Below are 18971 nucleotides of genomic sequence, written 5' to 3'. Positions count from 1 at the left end.
GACCCTTTGGAGATGGAAACCATCTTGATACATGAAGTTGAAGAATTTGGTAAAGTAGCGAGGCTTAAAATAAACAAGGAAAAAACCAAAATGTTAACCAAGAACTGTACAAAAAAGGCAACAGGAAAGGAAATTGGGAATTCAAACTGCCAAAAAGGTGAAATATTTAGGAATTTGGCTTACGGCAAAATGTTTTACAATAAAGGAGGATAATTATGATAAACTGATACAACAAATACAAAAAGATTTAGATATGTGGGCCAAATAATAGCTATATTTAATAGATAGAATAGCCGCAATAAAGATGAACGTATTACTTAAATTGTTATATTTGTTTCAATTAATACCAATTAGATTCGGGAAATCATTGTTGAACATTTAAATATAATGATAGGTAAATTTATTTGGCTGGGGAAAAAAGCCTGAATAAAATATAAACTTCTGCAAGACTCCAGAACCAAAGGAGGCTTCGGCCTACCTGATTGGGAACTATATTATCAGGCAGTGGCAATAACTTGGTTAAAAGATTGGGTTCAATTAAGAAACAAGAGAATAGTAACATTGGAAGGCCATGACCTTCAATTGGGATGGCATGTGTTCCTTTGGGAAGGAAGAATTAAGACTCATACATACTTCCAGAGACATCTAGTGTAAAATGCTCTGATTAATATTTGGGATATTATAAGAAAAAAAAAACACTATATAAAAATTCCAGTTGGGATATCAATGATGGAGGCCATAATGTTGGAGGCGCAGTCACAAACAAGGGACATTCTATCACATATGGTGGACCTGCCCTAAGATTCAGAAATTCTGGTGTAAGATAAAAAAATGGCTGGAAGAAATAACTAGGCAGAAGATAGAAAGGAAGCCAGAACTATTTCTCTTGGTTATTCTGGAAGGGAAAATGGAAAAAATCTACAATATATCATATTACACATACTAACTGCGAGTAGAATTGTGATAGCACAAAATTGGAAACAGCCAGATATACAAATAGAATGAGACTATTGCCTTATACCCTGTAAGCCGCCCTGAGTCTTCAGAGAAGGGCGGGATATAAATGTAAATAAAAAATAAAAATAAAAAAAATAAAAAAATAAAAAATTTCCTCCAGACCAAATTATAATTAAATATATATATGAATGTGCAGAAATGGGCAGACTATCTATGGAAATAAAGAAGTGGGAAGACACCGAGTACTATTTAATTTGGAACAGATGGTATTACTGTCTTGAGAGTAGGTTTAAAACTTAAGGGATATTTTGTTATGAATTGTGAATAGAAGTTAATATAATTTAAATAAGGATGTAAGTTAAGATATATAGAAATAGAAATTGTGTAAGAAGGTTAATTAGGATAGAGATAGAAAAGCTGTTACTAGTATTGAAGTTTTGATGTGTTTGCTTTTGTTTGTTTGTTTTCTTTGTGTGTTATATTTTTTTTGTACTGTGTATTTTAATGTTTGGAAATTTAAATCCCTCTGAAAAGCAGGGGGCAAAATCAGAAAGCACCGAATATTAGAAACTATTAGAAACAAGGGGGGGAAAACCCAATATGAAAGTTTGTTTACCATTACTTAAAATATAACTTTTTGGTAATGTCTAACACATAATCCTGTAAATACCTGTATTTGGTTTACAGCATTCATATTGTGCTACAATATGAAAATATGTGCCACGAAATTTAAAACACCTGTCCCGACTCTTGCAAAAAAAAACAACTAGAAGTCATGAAAGAAATCCTTTTGATTACAACTTCAGCAGGAGATAAATAACAGCCTTGTGAAATTTCTTCAGTTAGTTACAGTAGGATCAAGGCAGTGATTTATTGCAATACTACATTGAAGGTTATTAAGCTGCAGTTTCTCTTTACAAAGTATTTTTTTCGGGACCAGCTTTAGCTAAGAATATCAGTATATTAACAAGCATTGAAAAGGCCAACTTTCTCTACTTTTCCTGTTGCACTCAGATAAAAATCAGTTAGCCAGTTGCAATGAGAACTGATTGATATGATTCATTGCCATGAATATTCAGTATAATTAACAAACTTGCAGTGTTATGTACCATACAAGGAGAGAGCTATAGATTTCACTCAGGTCCTCCAAAAAGTTGGGAAAATACTTAAAGCTCATTGGTTAAGGTGTCTGGCAGCCTTCTATTAAAGAGGACACTGCCAGACTAGCACTGGCTAGTTGGGTTGTAGTGGTCTACTAATTGGGTTGTACTGATCTACTAATAAAGAGCTGTTGTTACTGAAAGAGCTGTGTCCATCTCTTCCATCATCAAATCTAACACTGGCGATGAAGGTGGGATCAGAAGATTAAGGAAAAAGTGGACCAGAGTCCCAATGGAGTAGGAAGCAACTGACATCGCTCACTGTTCTGCAGAATCACCATCTGCCAGCATGATGACCACTTACGCTCCACCGGCTCCATTCAAACCAGCCGTCGACAATTGGGACCCCTACATTCTGTACACTCTGAATGCTTCATGGAGGCGAATGACCACCTGAGATTGTCTGACAACCGCAAGCGAGCACTGTTCCTCAGTTATTTTATTTATTTATTTATTTATTTTATTTATTTATTATTCGTATTTGTATACCGCCCTATCTCCCGAAGGACTCAGGGCGGTTCACAGGCAAATAAAAAACATATATATACAAATTAAGAAAACCATTAAGAAACTTATTCAAAAAGCCAAATTGTTAAAAATAGTATAAATATTAAAACCAATTAAAACCCCTATAAAATTTAAAAAACTAGTCCAGTCCTGCGCAGATAAATAGGTGTGTTTTAAGCTCGCGACGGAAGGTTCGGAGGTCTGGAAGTTGACGGAGTCCTGGGGGGAGTTCGTTCCAGAGGGTGGGAGCCCCCACAGAGAAGGCCCTTCCCCTGGGCGTCGCCAGACGACACTGCCTAGCTGACGGCACCCTGAGGAGTCCCTCTCTGTGAGAGCGCACGGGCCGGTGAGAGGTATTCGGTAGCAGTAGATGGTCCCGTAAGTAACCCGGCCCTATGCCATGGAGCGCTTTAAAAGTGGTTACCAAAACCTTGAAGCGCACCCGGAAGGCCACAGGTAGCCAGTGCAGTCTGCGCAGGATTGGTGTCATACGGGAGCCACGAGGGGCTCCCTCTATAACCTGCGCAGCCGCATTCTGAACTAACTGCAGTCTCCGGATGCCCTTCAAGGGGAGCCCCATGTAGAGAGCATTGCAGTAATCCAGGCGAGACGTCACGAGGGCGTGAGTGACCGTGCATAGGGCATCCCGGTCTAGAAAGGGGCGCAACTGGCGCACCAGGCGAACCTGGTAAAAAGCTCTCCTGGAGACGGCCATCAAATGATCTTCAAAAGACAGCCGTTCATCCAGGAGGACGCCCAAGTTGCGCACCCTCTCCATCGGGGCCAGTGACTCGCCCCCGACATACTGGGATACCGGGATGCCGGCATCCACAGCCACTCTGTCTTGGAGGGATTGAGCTTGAGCCTGTTTCTCCCCATCCAGACCCGTACGGCCTCCAAACACCGGGACAGCACTTCGATAGCTTAGTTGGGGTGGCCCGGTGTGGAAAAGTACAGCTGGGTGTCATCAGCGTACAGCTGGTACCTCACACCGAAGCCACTGATGATCTCACCCAGCGGCTTCATATAGATGTTGAACAGAAGGGGCGAGAGGATCGACCCCTGCAGCACCCCACAAGTGAGGCGCCTCGGAGCCGACCTCTGCCCCCCTGTCAACACCGTCTGCGACCGATCGGAGAGATAGGAGGAGAACCACCGATAAACGGTGCCTCCCACTCCCAATCCCCCCAACCGGCGCAGCAGGATACCATGGTCGATGGTATCGAAAGCCGCTGAGAGGTCTAATAGGACCAGGGCAGAGGAACAACCCCTGTCCATATTGCAGTATGGACATGTTTGATATAGCCAAGGCACTCGCGGAACCAGTCGCGGTTCAAGTGATACCATGGGCCACACTACAGAACACACTTTGGGCACATTATGCCCCGGTGCACTCCAAGTTCATACAGTGGTGTGAGTTCCACCGCAGAGTGTAGGAAGAAAGCGAATCCATGAACCACTATGTAGCGACACTCAGAAAAGCTGCCGCATATTGCAAATTCAGAGAGCTGGAGGATGTGCTGTTGGAACAGCTCATAAGCGGAATGAGGGATGTTAGCCTACAATGGCGGTTTTTGGCAAAGCTGTCCCTCACTCTACAAATGGCCTTAGATGAGGCCAGAGCCGCAGAAAACGAAAATGACATCTACCAGCTCCAAGATGAAAAGAGCCTATCCCGATGCAGAATGGAGACAACCCCTGTGTGCAGGGCGTGGAGGGCCACACTCCAGAGTAACGTGCAGATACAAGGACACTGTGTGCCAGAGGTGCGACTGAAAAGGGCACCTGGCTTGAGTCAGCCGTGCCAGCATGCCATCCACGTTCAGAGCTAAACAGCAACCTGTCGCCACTGCCACGCCAGAAAAGAGGAAAACCCAGGCCGTGGAAACCCAAGCACAGAGAGAGATTACTTGCCGCTGACAGAGAGGCATATCAGACAAATATTAGACAGACCCGCTTGTCAGCCAAGAAGATCCATGTAACCATACTGATCAAAGGGATGGAGTGCGAGATGGAAATTGACACAGGATCGTCCCTGACTATTGTTGCATGGAACACCATGAAGAACACTGTTCTGGGCACCCAGAAAAGAGACTTGAAGCCACAGTGGTTACAACTCAAAGACTACCAAGGAAACATTGTGGGCAGCGGAACATTCCAGATACAATTTTGGGGGTTTTCTGGCCCTTTAAAAATCACCGTTGCCAAGCCTGCTCGGCTTGGACTGGTTCAAGGCCCTGGACATGGGTGTGACCGGCATCAACACCATCGCAGGGAGGACCTCGTGAGGGAGTTCGAGACATATTCAGCAGCGGCTTAGGCAAGTACAAAGGAACGGCTATTTCCTTCAGCCTAAATCCCAAGTAGCTCCAATTAGAATCAAGCCCCGCAGGATTCCCCTTGCAATTAGAGTAACACTAACTCAAACCCAATTGTGCAGCTTGATTGCCCACCTGTGGAACCAAGACTCCAGCACAGACTTCCAGAGTGGTTAGGCCTTCTACCTCCTACCATTTGTATTGCTTAACACAATGTAAGCTGCCCTGAGTCTTCGGTGAAGGGTGGGATATAAATTCAAATTAAGAAAAAAAAAACACCATGCCCCGCAACGTGTTCCAGGAAGTTCCATTGGCGGGTTCAGAGACTGCAACTAATCCACCCGCTCAAGTCGACACCCAGGAGCAAACTGAACTGCGCAGGTCTACTAGGGCTTGCACCAGCCCTGCCTACCTGTGTGATTACGTCTGTAAATATGTACATATATTAAACTAAGTAAATATATTCTAGGAGGGGAGGGGTGTTATGTACCATACAAGGAGTGAGCTATAGTTTTACTCAGGTCCTCCAAAAAGATGGGAAAATACTTAAAGCTCATTGGTTAAGCTGTCTGGCAGCCCTCTATAAAAGAGGACACTGCCAGACAAGCACTGTGTTGTGTTGTACTGGTCTACTAATAAAGAGCTGTTGTTACTGAAAGAGCTCTGTCCATCTCTTCCATCATCGAATCTAACATAGCCACTCTTGATATGTGAAGTAGCAATGATATTTTAGATTAGCACAACTAGCGATTGAATGTAAGTTGGTCAAAGCCATCAGAAATCCATCTTAGTTGTCCGAATCCAAACTGTGCACATCTGAGATTGTTTAAATATGTTTATAGGTAGCAAAAGCAAGGTTTGCATTGTACATCATAGTTATGGTAAGTCTCAGCACATGAAAAAAATGTACAAGATGACTGAATCATGTAGATGTTTGCACCAGTGAACATCAATATTTTCATCATTGGTTTGCATTTTTTCACCTCTTAGATTGTGACAGTCTGAAAATGAAGGCAAATCAAAGCTTGCGAGCCCTTCTCCAATTTTGCATTTGCAGTTATGCTATTAATGAAAAATCAGTGTTTTTACCTCCTTAATTACATTTACCCCGAGAGTGCACTGGAGGTGGGTGGGTAATACATTTAAATAAATATTTATTCCTGCTCTGAAAATAACCTGCAATGATTTTTTTAAAAAAACACATATTTTTTGATTGGTGCTAATTTTTCTGGGTTTGATCAATATGTAATTGTGGATTTTAAATGTCAGCGACTGAAGTAAATTGATTCCTTCTGGATCTGTTTCTCCTCTGTTATAAGATGGCATTCAGAGCTATAGGACCCAAACACCTACATGGGTGCCCATGTAGGACAGGGGGTATCATGTGATATCATGTCATTTGATGTCATTGTCCCAATGGTGCAAATTCTGAACTGGCTTCACACAAACATGGAATTCTGTCTTTGGGGTGATGACAACATCATGCATGCAATGACATTTTAACATTCTTGTGACATCTACCTGATCTCTGCAGCTACATCACATATAAAATCCTTTAACAGCATGTACAGTCGACTATCAGACTGCTGATAAAATTAACTGTTGTCCCCTGCAGTTTCTCTACATTTTAAGGTCTGAATAATAGCTTCTTTCAATCTGATTAGAGAGAGTGAGAGAGCTGGGTATTGTGATAACTGGGAGGAATCATTTGTTAGATAGCAAGAGGACTGCACCTGCATTGGGTTGAAGAAAAGTGTCCTCATTCTACCTCCACATACACCGCCCCTCTTGAAGCAGAACAGCAATCTGAATTGTGCCATGGACAAATGCATCAACTCTGACCACCTATCTTTGATCATTCCACCCCTAAGAGAGTGCCTTCATTCTTGCCTTAGGATGGTATGGTGCTATCTAATGGATAGACTGGATCCCAAAGCAGGGTTCAACTGTGCTGACTTCCATGGGCCTGTTTCTTACGGAGAGAATGTTAATATTTTGCAAAATGTCCATTTCAAATAACAGTTTCAATGCCTCATTTTGTAAGAACCTATCTCAAAGGTTCATCTATAGCAGGGGTCTCCAACCTTGGCAACTTTAAGACTTGTAGACTTCAACTCCCAGAATTCCTCAGCCAGCTTTGCTTTGAAGTTGAGGTCCACAAGTCTTAAAGTTGCCGGGGTTGGAGATCCCTGATTACAGCAATGTGTAGGGAGAGGCTTTAAAATCCAGGCTGTTCTGGATGACCAATGAGCTCTTGTAATCATCATAGCTTTTACACCATCTCTGTTGAATGACTTATAAGGCTATGCATTCAGAGACCAAGTAGCCTAGGTCAGTTTCACCCAGAACCAACACATAAGTAATTTTTGAAACTATTAAAGAACCATATAAAACTATTCTGTCATTTTATATATTCTTTAATTCCAGGTCAGTTTCAAGAAATGAAAATAACATGCTCTTCACACTGCTCTTTTCAGAGCTAAGCTAAGCTTTCTCTTTTCTCAAGCTCTTAAAACAGCTTTAATCTTTGATCCGATTGGGTTGTATGTGATTTAATCTGTCTTTTAAAAAAGCTTGTGCCCCTAAACGATTTTATGAATGTGAATTGTATATAGCATGTTTTCCTCAAAAATCATATTTTGTGGGTGAATCATTTAATTATTTATTGAAAATAAGTAAAAAAAATTTTTTGTTTTTTGTCAGAATATTGGGTTTTTGATCAGTATGTATTTATAAGGTCTGCTGAGGACTAAGAAGTGAAAACTAAGGGTGTACATTTTCCATGACTGGAGTCCCTCTCACTCAACTCTAGGAAAAAAGAACTAGTAAGCCATTTCTGAATATGTTGTCCAGAAAATGGATTTCTCCATGTAGTTGCCAAAACTGACTTGAAAGCAAATCGATAGCGACTGCATTGTGTATGCTGCCTTGAGTTTCTGAATGAAAGGTAGGATATAAATCAAATAAACAAATATATATCTTCATCAGTTTTTTGATTTTAGAGGAAAACAATATTATTAACTGCAAAGTACATCAACTAGAGTTGATTAATTCAATTTTGCTTGTGCAAGCAAAGCATGAAGCCGTAAGCACCAGCCTGAAGATGACGAGTGAGACATCGTCGAAACATCACCAAGATGTTTGAGTCCTTCGGGAGAAGGGCGGTATAAAAATTGAATAAATAATAATAATAAAAAAAGATACTCTCAACCTTACATGGGAAAAGACCCAAATACGCCAAGACCTACATATCTATACCCGTGAAAACCTACAAATATATATACATATATCCTCCCATATATAAAAGGCACCACAGACAGAATCAGCAAGATCCTCCACAAACATAACATCAAGACAGCATTCTGCACAAACCAAAAAATATCCACCATCCTAAGAAACCCCAAAGACAAAATTGAGTTAGAAAATCAAGGAGTATATGAAATCCCATGCACCGCCTGCCCCACCACATACATCGGACAAACCAACAGAAGAATAAGTGCACGCATTGAAGAACACAAGAACTCAGTCAAAAAAGAGGAACCAACTTCTTCCCTGGTCCAACACCTTAAAGCCACAGGACACGATACTGACTTTAAAAAGACCAGAACTATCGCCAAAACTGAACACTTTAACAACAGAATAATCAGAGAAGCCATCAAGATAGAAAAATGCCCACACAGCATGAACAAACAAGATGATACCTCCCGCCTACCAGCCATTTGGAAACCCGCCCTTATTGACAAACGAGTCCCTAACACGAGGAATGACACCAGACCCACACTCACGAGGTCCACACAGGATGTCACCACCACACATCCACCCAGAAAGCAGACCCAAACCCACACTGATCATGAAGCATGACCAAGGACCAGAAGCCAGACCGCAGCTGCAACATTAGCCATTTCAAACCCCTCCAATCCATACATGCAGCAGACTGACACCCACTATGAAGATGTAGCACGACCACGAAGCCAAATAACAGCAATGCAGCTCACCAACTCAAATCCCCTTGCAACTCAGACTAATCTGAGCACAACCAAGCCCCCACCCAAACAGGACACACCCCCAGCCAATCAGAGCACAAAAAAACCCCATCCAATCAGAGCACAGCCAAGCTCCCACCCAATCAGTTCAAACCCCACTAGCAGTTAAAAAGGAAGAAACAGCTGCAATCTCACATATATATATGTTCTTAGGTTTTCGCGGGTGTTTGTATGTAGATCTTTGGTTATTCGGGTTTTCTCCTGCATAAAATTGGAAGTATCTTGGTGACGTTTTGACGAAGTCTCATTCGTCATCTTCAGGCTGGTGTTATCAGCTTCGTGCTTCTAGGAGCAATGTGTGATCGCAGCTGTTTCTTTCTTTTAACTGCTAGTGGGGGTTTGAACTGATTGGTTGGGGGTTTGGCTGTGCTCTGATTGGATGGTGGGGTTGGCTGTGCTCTGATTGGATGGGGGTGTGTTCTGTTTGGGGGGGCTTGGTTGTGTTCATGTTAGTCTGAGTTGCAGGGGGATTTGGTGAGTTGCATTGCTGTTGTTTGGCTTTGCGTTCGTGGTCATGCTACATCTTCATGGTGGGTGTCAGTCTGCTGCATGTATGGATTGGAGGGGTTTGGAAGAAACATGCAGCTGCAGTCTGGCTTCTGGTCCATGGTCATGCTTCATCATCAGTGTGGGTTTGAGTCTGCTTTCCGCGTGGATGTGTGGTGGTGACATGCTGTGTGGCACTCGTGAGTGTGGGTCTTGCATCATTCTTTATGTTAGGGACTCGTTTGTCAATAAGGGAAATTTGGAAACCTGCATCATGCTTTATATTACTTTATATAAAGAAGTTTCTTTTATACATGAATCTTGCTGAATTATTTACTTGTGTGCTGGTTGGATTGCTGCAAATTCTAACAGGTAGAGCTTCTGATTTTCTCATAATCAAGAGCCTTGTCTGTAGATGGAAGGAAATGAATGATCTTTTATTAATCAAATTTATATAGTCCCATCTCACACTAAGTGACCTTAAGTGGCATAAAACAATGTTAAAAGTAGTTAATTCATCCATCCTAAATCATCCTTATACTTATTTAAACTTTAAAAACTATAAAAACAAAACTAAAAAAGAAGGAATATTAGATGGAGAGATGTTAATAGCAATGTAGCTACCTTAATAATTCACCAAACTCCTGGGGTCCCTAGGATATCTCCACAAGAAGTGGTTCCTCCTCTTCTTCCTCAGAGACCAGTTTGAGGGAGAATGGGATTACTGACCTTGAACTACCAGCAGAACAGGCCTTGGCTGGGGAGAACTTACAGGCCAGTGAGGAAGAGGGGTAGGAGCTGCCTGCCATGGTGGATCCCATAGTACACAGGACAGAGAGGCAGAGGTCTGCCAGATTGCTTGGGAAAAGGACCCAGTCCTTTTGATGGGCTGAACCAGGAGCTATTTAGCAGGCAGAGAGAGGCATTGCTGGAAGTAACATGTGTGAGTTGTGGCCAGGTGTTTGTTTGTGTTTCTGCAGTTTGTGAGCTACATGGATTTAGTTTAAATTTAGTTTAAGCTACAGGGTGCCCCTGAGTGAATAATCTCTGACTGAGGGGTCCAGTTTACCTCCCAATTCTGGAAGTTGTTCCTGAAGTTACTAGGCTCCGTCCAAGGGTTAAGCTTCACCCATCATCCTCAGACTAATGGGACTTGTGAAAGAATCAATTCAGTATTGGAACAATATCTCAGGTGTTACATAAATTATCAACAAGATAAGTGGGTGGACTTGCTGCCTTTCACAGAGGTGGCTTACAACAATTCTATCCATAGCAGTACTAGATTCACCCCCTTCAAGGTTGCTTATGGGCAGGACTTTGTACCAATCCTGGAACTACCTGGAGAGAAACCAGGTAATTAGCTGATTGGGTTGAACAAGTACTTGGGAGGTGACATGCAAGGCCTTAGATGAAGCGCACCACTCTCATAAGAAACATGCTGATAAAAAAAGAACTGGGGCTAGGGACTACCAAGTAGGAGATAAATTGTTCCTATTTACCAAGTACTTACAAACTACCCACAAGTCTAAGAAACTTGGTCCTAAGTACGTGGGACCTTTCCTCATTGTACGAGTAGTGAACAGTACATTTAGAATTACCAAAGAATTTGAGGAGTATCCACCCAATATTTCATGTCAGCTTACTGAAGCCTGAACATATTTCCTCCCTCCATCCAGAACCCCCCCTCCTCCCGTTCCAATACTCATAGAGGGAGAACAATATTTTGAAAGTCAAAGAAATCTTGGACTCTAGAAAGCATAAGGGTAAAGTGCAGTACTAGTGGCTTGGAAACATTTTCCTTTAGCTCAGGCTGAATGGGTCAATTAAAGGATGTAAGGGCTCCTAAACAACTGGAATTATTCTATTCTAAATGCCCTGATAAACCTTAACTTAATCTGTGGTTTTCTTTTCTAGGACTAACGTTCTTTCTGCAGGAGGGCCGAATGTCAGCCTCCGCTCTCTACAAGTTTATTGTTTTATTGTTTTGAATAGTCTGTCTTCTGATTTATGCATTTACTACTTTGCTTGCTATGGCTGTCATGGTAATGGGGGCGGGGTAAGGAGTGCTGGAGGAGAAATGGAGAGTTTTCTTCAAATGCAGATGGAAGGCGGGCAGATAACAGTCAAGGTTATCAGGGGCCTCTGGTGGCTCAGCAGACTAAGTCTGTCTGTTATTAACACAGCTGCTTGCAATTACTGCAAGTTCAAGTCCCACCAGGCCCAAGGTCAACTCAGCCTTCCATCCTTTATAAGGTAGGTAAAATGAGGACCCAGATTGTTGGGGGCAATAAGTTGACTTTGTATATAATATACAAATGGATGAAGACTATTGCTTAACACAGTGTAAGCCACCCTGAGTCTTCAGAGAAGGGCGGGATATAAATTCAAAAAAAAAAAAAAGTTAATGGCCAGAGCATACCAGAGGGATGAAACCATCTGAAGATGTGCCCCATGTGCCACATATGGGGAACGAGGATTGGACAAGACTGACTGGACTACAGGGAGGAGGGCTTGAGGCATATTGAGGCACATGTACACTGAGAGCATATGCACCAAGACAAATTCCTTGTGTGTCCAATCACACTTGGCCAATAAAAAATTCTATTCTATTCTATTCTATTCTGTTCTGTTCTGTTCTGTTCTGTTCTGTTCTGTTCTGTTTCTTATATATGTATTCCACACCAAATACCTCAGAACTTTCTTTCATTTTGTTTGCTTTCAGTTCTTACTCAGTAAAAATACCTTTCTCTACAAACAATGGAGGTGGGGTTTTCCTTTCTTGAGTATTGAAAGGAGGCATTCCTGACATCCGGGAGGCTTTGTGTTCATGTTTTGGACTCTGTTTGAACAACTAGTTATCTGTTTGATGGCCTAATTAGCCATTGTCTGGAAATTTAGTGTGGGGCTTGTTCGTGACTAGCTTCACTTGGAAATGACTCCCTAAACTCCTGTGAATTCTACTTGTAAACCCTGAAACTTGGAGAGACTGACAGACCTAATTGGAGGTTCCAAACCTCAGGTTGGATTTCGGCTTCTCTTTTGAAACTACCCAGGCAAAGCCTTTATTCTCGAGACTGTTTTGATTTTGCCACATGTTCATTTCCTTGTTATTTGCTTGGTCTCAAGTCAATTGCTGTTCTAATCTAGCAGCTGTGGATGAGCTGAAACCTGAAACAGAACTGCTGGGAGAAAGCTCTTTTTAAACCAACATTGACATATACAAGTAGCTGAGTGGGGCAGCACAGTCCCTAGGCCTGATGACCCAATGAGGATGTGATCATCCCTCATTATCACAGTTATTGGGGTCTTTTGACAATTGAAATTCAGCAACATCTGGATGGAATCTTTTCCTTCCTTCTAGGAAAGAGAAACCATCAAATGTTTTGGAATGGGATGAGAACCATTGGTTTGCATTGTGAGCTTCACGTATGGCCTGCCCTTAACTACCTTATCCATCTACCTGTATTTCCTTCTTCATTCTACCTTTACCATTTGTGGCCTGTCCCACCCCCTTATGGATTTATTACTGTTTTACTTGTATCACATTAATTGTTTCTATAAATCCTCTGTGGAGCCTAATGTTGGTTAAAGAAAGGGACATTCTTAAGGTAAGTAAATATCTGTGATCTTCCTCTATCAGTTTAAGTGTGACATAATTATGGCCTTGTACTATCCATTAAATCAAAAATAATTGCATATTTGGCTGCCTACTCTGGGATTATAATTGCTATAAAAATTCTGTCTTCCGCTTTTCTTCTGCAAATCCTTTACTAGTAAAAGACAAAGTCCAAGCAAATTCTATGCACAGGAATCAAAATTATCTTGTTGTCTTTTTTTAGATATAAGCTTCAGCTATGATCAATTATCCTTCTTTAGCTGATTAGCTCTATGATTGCCATTATATTTTGATGTGTGATTCTTTCTATTTGTTCCTTCTAGTATGATCTTGGCTTCATGTACTACAGACGTTTATTTTTCATGGAAATTAGCAAGAGTCATTTGTATTCTAAACTTGCTAGGAAACACATTTGCCTTATCTTTTTACACCTGTCTTGGTACCACTGTACCAACACATTACATCTGTTTCCAAATCTTCTCCCAGCACATTTCTCATAACTAATAACACGGGACACCATGCATTTATCATCTTCAGAGACGATATTCTTATCTGTTCCAGATCGCACTGTGTGCATCAGTTAGCAAAGCCTGTGGACTTGAGAATATGGTATGCCTGGGGGTTGTGTCATAGCTTGAATTCCAGGATTTTATTACAAGTCATGTTCCCAAATCATTTCTTCCACAAGTGATGTACCGTGTTTAATATCCACGTCTGAGAAACTATCACATCTGAGACTACTGGAAGGGGACAATGGTTTCCTTTGGTCTTGATAATCAGTACATAAATCAGACACATGGGTTGGTTTTCAAATTGGGATAAATTTTGCTTATTTATCTCACTTTCTTTGTTCCTGCATCCTGAACTCTTTTGTGCCAAGTATTTTAATACATCTGAGAAAGAATTTAGAGTCTTACAACAGGTTATCATGAGAACCTTCACTCCATAGCCAAAAATTTGACAATGCCTCTGTAAATAGGAAAAGTATTGTACATAAAACTGAATTCAAATGAGTTCTACAAAAGATAAGGCACCAATCCTTCCATTTGGGAATAAAGACTTATCTTATTTATTAAATCAGCTTATTATTGCTACTACCAGCTCTCTCCTTTCCTGCCCATAAGGCACTCAGAAATCTGCAACAATGGAAATAAATGAATATCTCTATATCCTTTCCTGCCAACCACATGTCTGCCTTGCTAATGTGGGGTGTGTGTGTAGGTATTAACGGTTCCCCTGCATTTCTTCCAAGCCTCCAGTATAAAGCAGCTGAAAACTTTCTGTTTAATAATGAAAGTGAAAATAAAGGAATCTAGTGAGTTTGGCCAATTACTAAAGAATTTGGACGCTGAGGTAGCTATTTCTGTGGAAAAAGCTCTCGGGCCAAATATAATTTATGCATTTGATCATTTTCATGAGAAGGATACTTTCCAAATGAGTGACACTGAGATATTACAATTAAAGTGTATTCTATTCAGTGGGTCATTTTCCCCCCCCTTATATAAACATTTTCTGAGATAAATGTCCCCACTCACAGTCTACAAAACTGACATCTCATGTCTAAAATGTAATTAGTGACATCTGCACTTTATTGCTAATGAGTAATCTGTTCTCCCTATCTTTTTGCACTTATTGAAAAAAATGTTTTATCATATCCTTTTTTAATGGAAAGTTTCAAATGTTGTTCCCCAGTACAAAATAAAGGGAGAAGGATGGGTGTGAATAAAATTGAAATATAATTAAAAGGTAAAATAGAACCGAATAGAATAGAAAGTCCTACTGTCCTTATCAAAGCATTTCTAAGTTTTATTTCCATCTTCCTCTTGTCCACCTCCAGTTCGGCCATGCCTAGATTCAACCAAGAGTGTGTTGGAAGAAATGTCCATCTGGGTTCAGTTCCAAGTGGGGGGAAAGACACTGGATTCATGGAAGTTGCTTGGAAAGGTTTATTGATGAACAGGATCACTTGGCTTGAGATCTTGGACAGAAAAGGGCAGAGATGCTGAGAGTGCCTGGATTTTATACCTTCTGTTGGGCTTTGAATTTGAGCTTGTGTTCTGATTGGTTGTCAGACTCCCATGGGGCCATGCAGGGGTAACTTTGTAGGTTGTCTTTTGAGTCTCAGGCTTGGTTGACTCTTGCTGGGTGATGATTTAATGAAAGACTTTGGGCAATTCCTACTATAGCTCTGCCTGAAGGCGGTAGATCTTTGTTATGTATAATAGACTGGCCCAGGCCTTAATGGCCCAGTGACAAAGGTGGTGGTGGTGGGGCTGACTTTCTGCCTCCCTTTTAGGGGAAATATTCTGCCCTTTTAATATTTCCTAAAATATCTCATTTTCATAGGAGACGGGTGGGTGCTAACTTCCTACAGGTGCATTTGATGTATATGAATTACAGTTGAACCACTTCCTTCTATCTCACATTTTAACACATCCTGGCAGCTCAATTTAATTCCTTAAGATTTCTCTATATTCTCCAGCCTTCTCTGCCATTTTTAAAACGCTTGAGGTGTCTCCAATCCTGTTGTTATACAGAATCAAGAACAGTCTTTTAAAACAAGGACAAATCTTGCTTTTTCCACTTGCAGTCGATAAATTACCTTCCTATGCATTTGCAGTTCGCTTGCCTTTCCTTCCTTCTTTCCTGTTCTTATAGCAGATTGAATTTTGTTGGAGTTTTATCTCCATAGATAACTAACGGTTGTTTTACCCCACAGCTACACAACCCGAGGCCCTTTGAAGAGCTATATTTTAAGTTGCTGTCCTTATTTATTTATCATATTTATCATATTTATATATTTATCATATTTATATACCGCCCTATCTCCCTAAGGACTCCATTTTGTAAGCATTTCCTCTTAGCTGGGTCTGTTCCCCGAAAAGAAATGATTCTTGAACAAAACCTATTGCACAGGGACAAAGATTTCACACAAGTGCTGACACCTCCTCATCCAAGTAATCTATCTGCTTAATTAAAGCGTTTATGCTTCTTACCTGAGACATATTGCATCCAGATGTATGAATTACACTCTCATTCCTAAAATGTTACTAAACACACACACACACACACAACTCTACAACAGCTTTAAGCCAAGATATATCTTTGATTGTAAGCTCTCCAGAGTTGCTGTATCAATGAGAAATTTAATAAAAAAAATAAAAATATGGTACCCCATATTTAGATACTGAAGCTGAAGCTCAAATACATTGGCCACCAAATGAGAAGAGAAGACTCTTTGGAAAAGACCATATTTTTGGGAAAGATGGAAGGCAAAAGGAGAAGGGGATGGCAGAGGATGAGATGATTAGATAGGGTCATCAACCCAAGGAACATGAATTTGGCCAAACTCTGGTAGTCAGTGGAGGACAGGGGGCCTGGCATGCTGTGTCCATAGGGTCGTGAAGAGTCGGACACAACTTAGTGACTGAACAACAAAGCATTACTAATTTTTCTTTGGGAAATTTACAGTAGACAAAATGCTGAAATGCTTCTCATCTTCAAAAATTATGAAATGAAAGTCTCCTTAGAAACAAACTTTTAATATTTAGTGTATATACACTCACACTTTTCCCTGCCGCCTTGAAAGAGGCGGTGGTGAGACCCCTCCTCAAGAAGCCTTCCCTGGACCCAGCTATTTTGGGTAATTATCGTCCAGTCTCCAACCTTTGCTTTGTTGCGAAGGTTGTAGAGAGTGCTGTGGCGCGACAGCTACCCCGATACCTGGATGAAGCCGTCTATCTAGACCCATTCCAGTCCGGTTTCCGACCCGGGTACAGCACGGAGACAGCTTTGGTCGCATTGGTGGATGATCTCTGGAGCGCCAGGGACAGGGGTTATTCCTCTGCCCTGGTCCTATTAGACCTCTCAGCGGCTTTTGATACCATCGACCATGGTATCCTGCTGCGCCGGTTGGGGGGATTGGGAGTGGGAGGTGGTTCTCCTCCTATCTCTCTGACCGGTCGCAGACGGTGTTGACAGGGGGGCAGAGGTCGACCGCGAGGGACCTCACTTGTGGGGTGCCGCAGGGGTCGATTCTCTCGCCCCTTCTGTTCAACATCTATATGAAGCCGTTGGGTGAGATCATCAGTGGCTTTGGGGTGAGATACCAGCTGTACGCTGATGACACCCAGCTGTACTTCTCCACCCCAGGCCACCCCAATGAAGCTGTTGAAGTGCTGTCCCGATGCGTGGAAGCCGTACGGGTCTGGATGGGGAGAAACAGGCTCAAGCTTAATCCCTCCAAGACGGAGTGGCTGTGGATGCCGGCACGCCGATTCAGTCAGCTGCAGCCGCGGCTGACTGTTGGAGGCGAGTTACTGGCCCCAAAGGATAGGGTGCGCAACTTAGGTGTCCTTCTGGATGAACGGCTGTCGTTTGAAGATCATTTGACGGCCGTCTCCAGGGGGGCCTTCCACCAGGTTCGCCTGGTTCGGCAGTTGTGCCCCTTCCTTGATCGGGATGCCTTGTGCACGGTCACTCATGCGCTCGTTACCTCTCGCCTGGATTATTGTAATGCTCTCTACATGGGGCTCCCCTTGAAGTGCACTCGGAGGCTTCAGTTAGTCCAGAATGCAGCTGCGTGGGTGATAGAGGGAGCTCCGCGTAGCTCCCATATAACACCGCTCCTGCGCAGACTGCACTGGCTGCCTGTAGCCTTTCGAGTGCGCTTTAAGGTGTTGGTTACGACCTTTAAAGCGCTCCATGGCTTAGGGCCTGGGTACTTACGGGACCGCCTGCTGTTACCACATGCCTCCCACCGACCCGTACGCTCTCACAGAGAGGGACTTCTCAGGGTGCCGTCCGCCAAGCAATGTCGGCTGGCGGGCCCCAGGGGGAGGTCCTTCTCTGTGGGGGGTCCCCCACTCTGGAACGAACCTCCCGGGTTTACGCCAAATACCTGACCTTCGGACATTCCGTCGCGAACTGAAGACGCATCTTTTTATTTGCGCGGGGCTGTCTTGAATTTTATCTTTTATCAATTTTTAAACGGGGTTTTTAGTATGGAAATTTTTTAATGTTAGGCTAATTTAAATAAGTTTTTTAAATGGTATTTTAATCTGTATATTGTATTGTTTTATCTTGCCTGTACACCGCCCTGAGTCCTTCGGGAGAAGGGCGGTATAAAAATCAAATAAATAAATAAATAAATAAAACTCACTCACATGGACACCAAGAATAGAGATGTCAACCCTGAAGTGAACCTGGCTAAAGCCATCTTGGAGGCTTCAGGGTTGCCACACAGCAGTGGGAGGGGGAAAATGGTTAGATGGGATTTTGTGGCCTAATCAATAAAGTTTTCCTGTGGGAGCCAAGGACATTCTCATAGAGAACGAGCCAGTAATCCAGCAACTGGCCAGCACTTGGATTGGACAGCGTGACCAGTGACTTAGGGGGAAAGGGAAAACTTCTACTTTTAATTAGGTGAAAGCCATGGGAAATCTAAGAGTCGGTTTTCACCAGTTTGTGCCAATATGATGTATCCAATAAACTGTTCTTTGAGGAGCTAGAGTGCCTTGGAGTTTGTTTTCTATGGGTACATTACTTGGAACACTGACAGTATCCATATATGTTATTGTTGTTTATCTGTTAAGCAAATTTATTCATTCATTCATTCATTCTCTCATTCAATTTATCTCACATACGACCCTAGGTAGATTATACAATAAAAAAAAATAACATAGCAGTCAAGCATTGTAAAGAACCATCAACACAGCCTTCAGATGGATTACTCTTGAGAATATATTGAAATAGTCAGCAGAGAACACATCCTAAAGACAAAGGCCTACCATTAAAATTAACTCTACAATATTCAAAAGTTACAACTGATATCGGGAAAGATTTGCTAATAGTTGCTAGCATGATTTCCTTTTGCATAGTTTGA

The sequence above is a fragment of the Ahaetulla prasina genome, chromosome 6, assembly GCF_028640845.1.
Source record: "Ahaetulla prasina isolate Xishuangbanna chromosome 6, ASM2864084v1, whole genome shotgun sequence".
Taxonomy (NCBI): Eukaryota; Metazoa; Chordata; class Lepidosauria; order Squamata; family Colubridae; genus Ahaetulla; species Ahaetulla prasina.
This window is presented reverse-complemented; position numbering follows the sequence as displayed.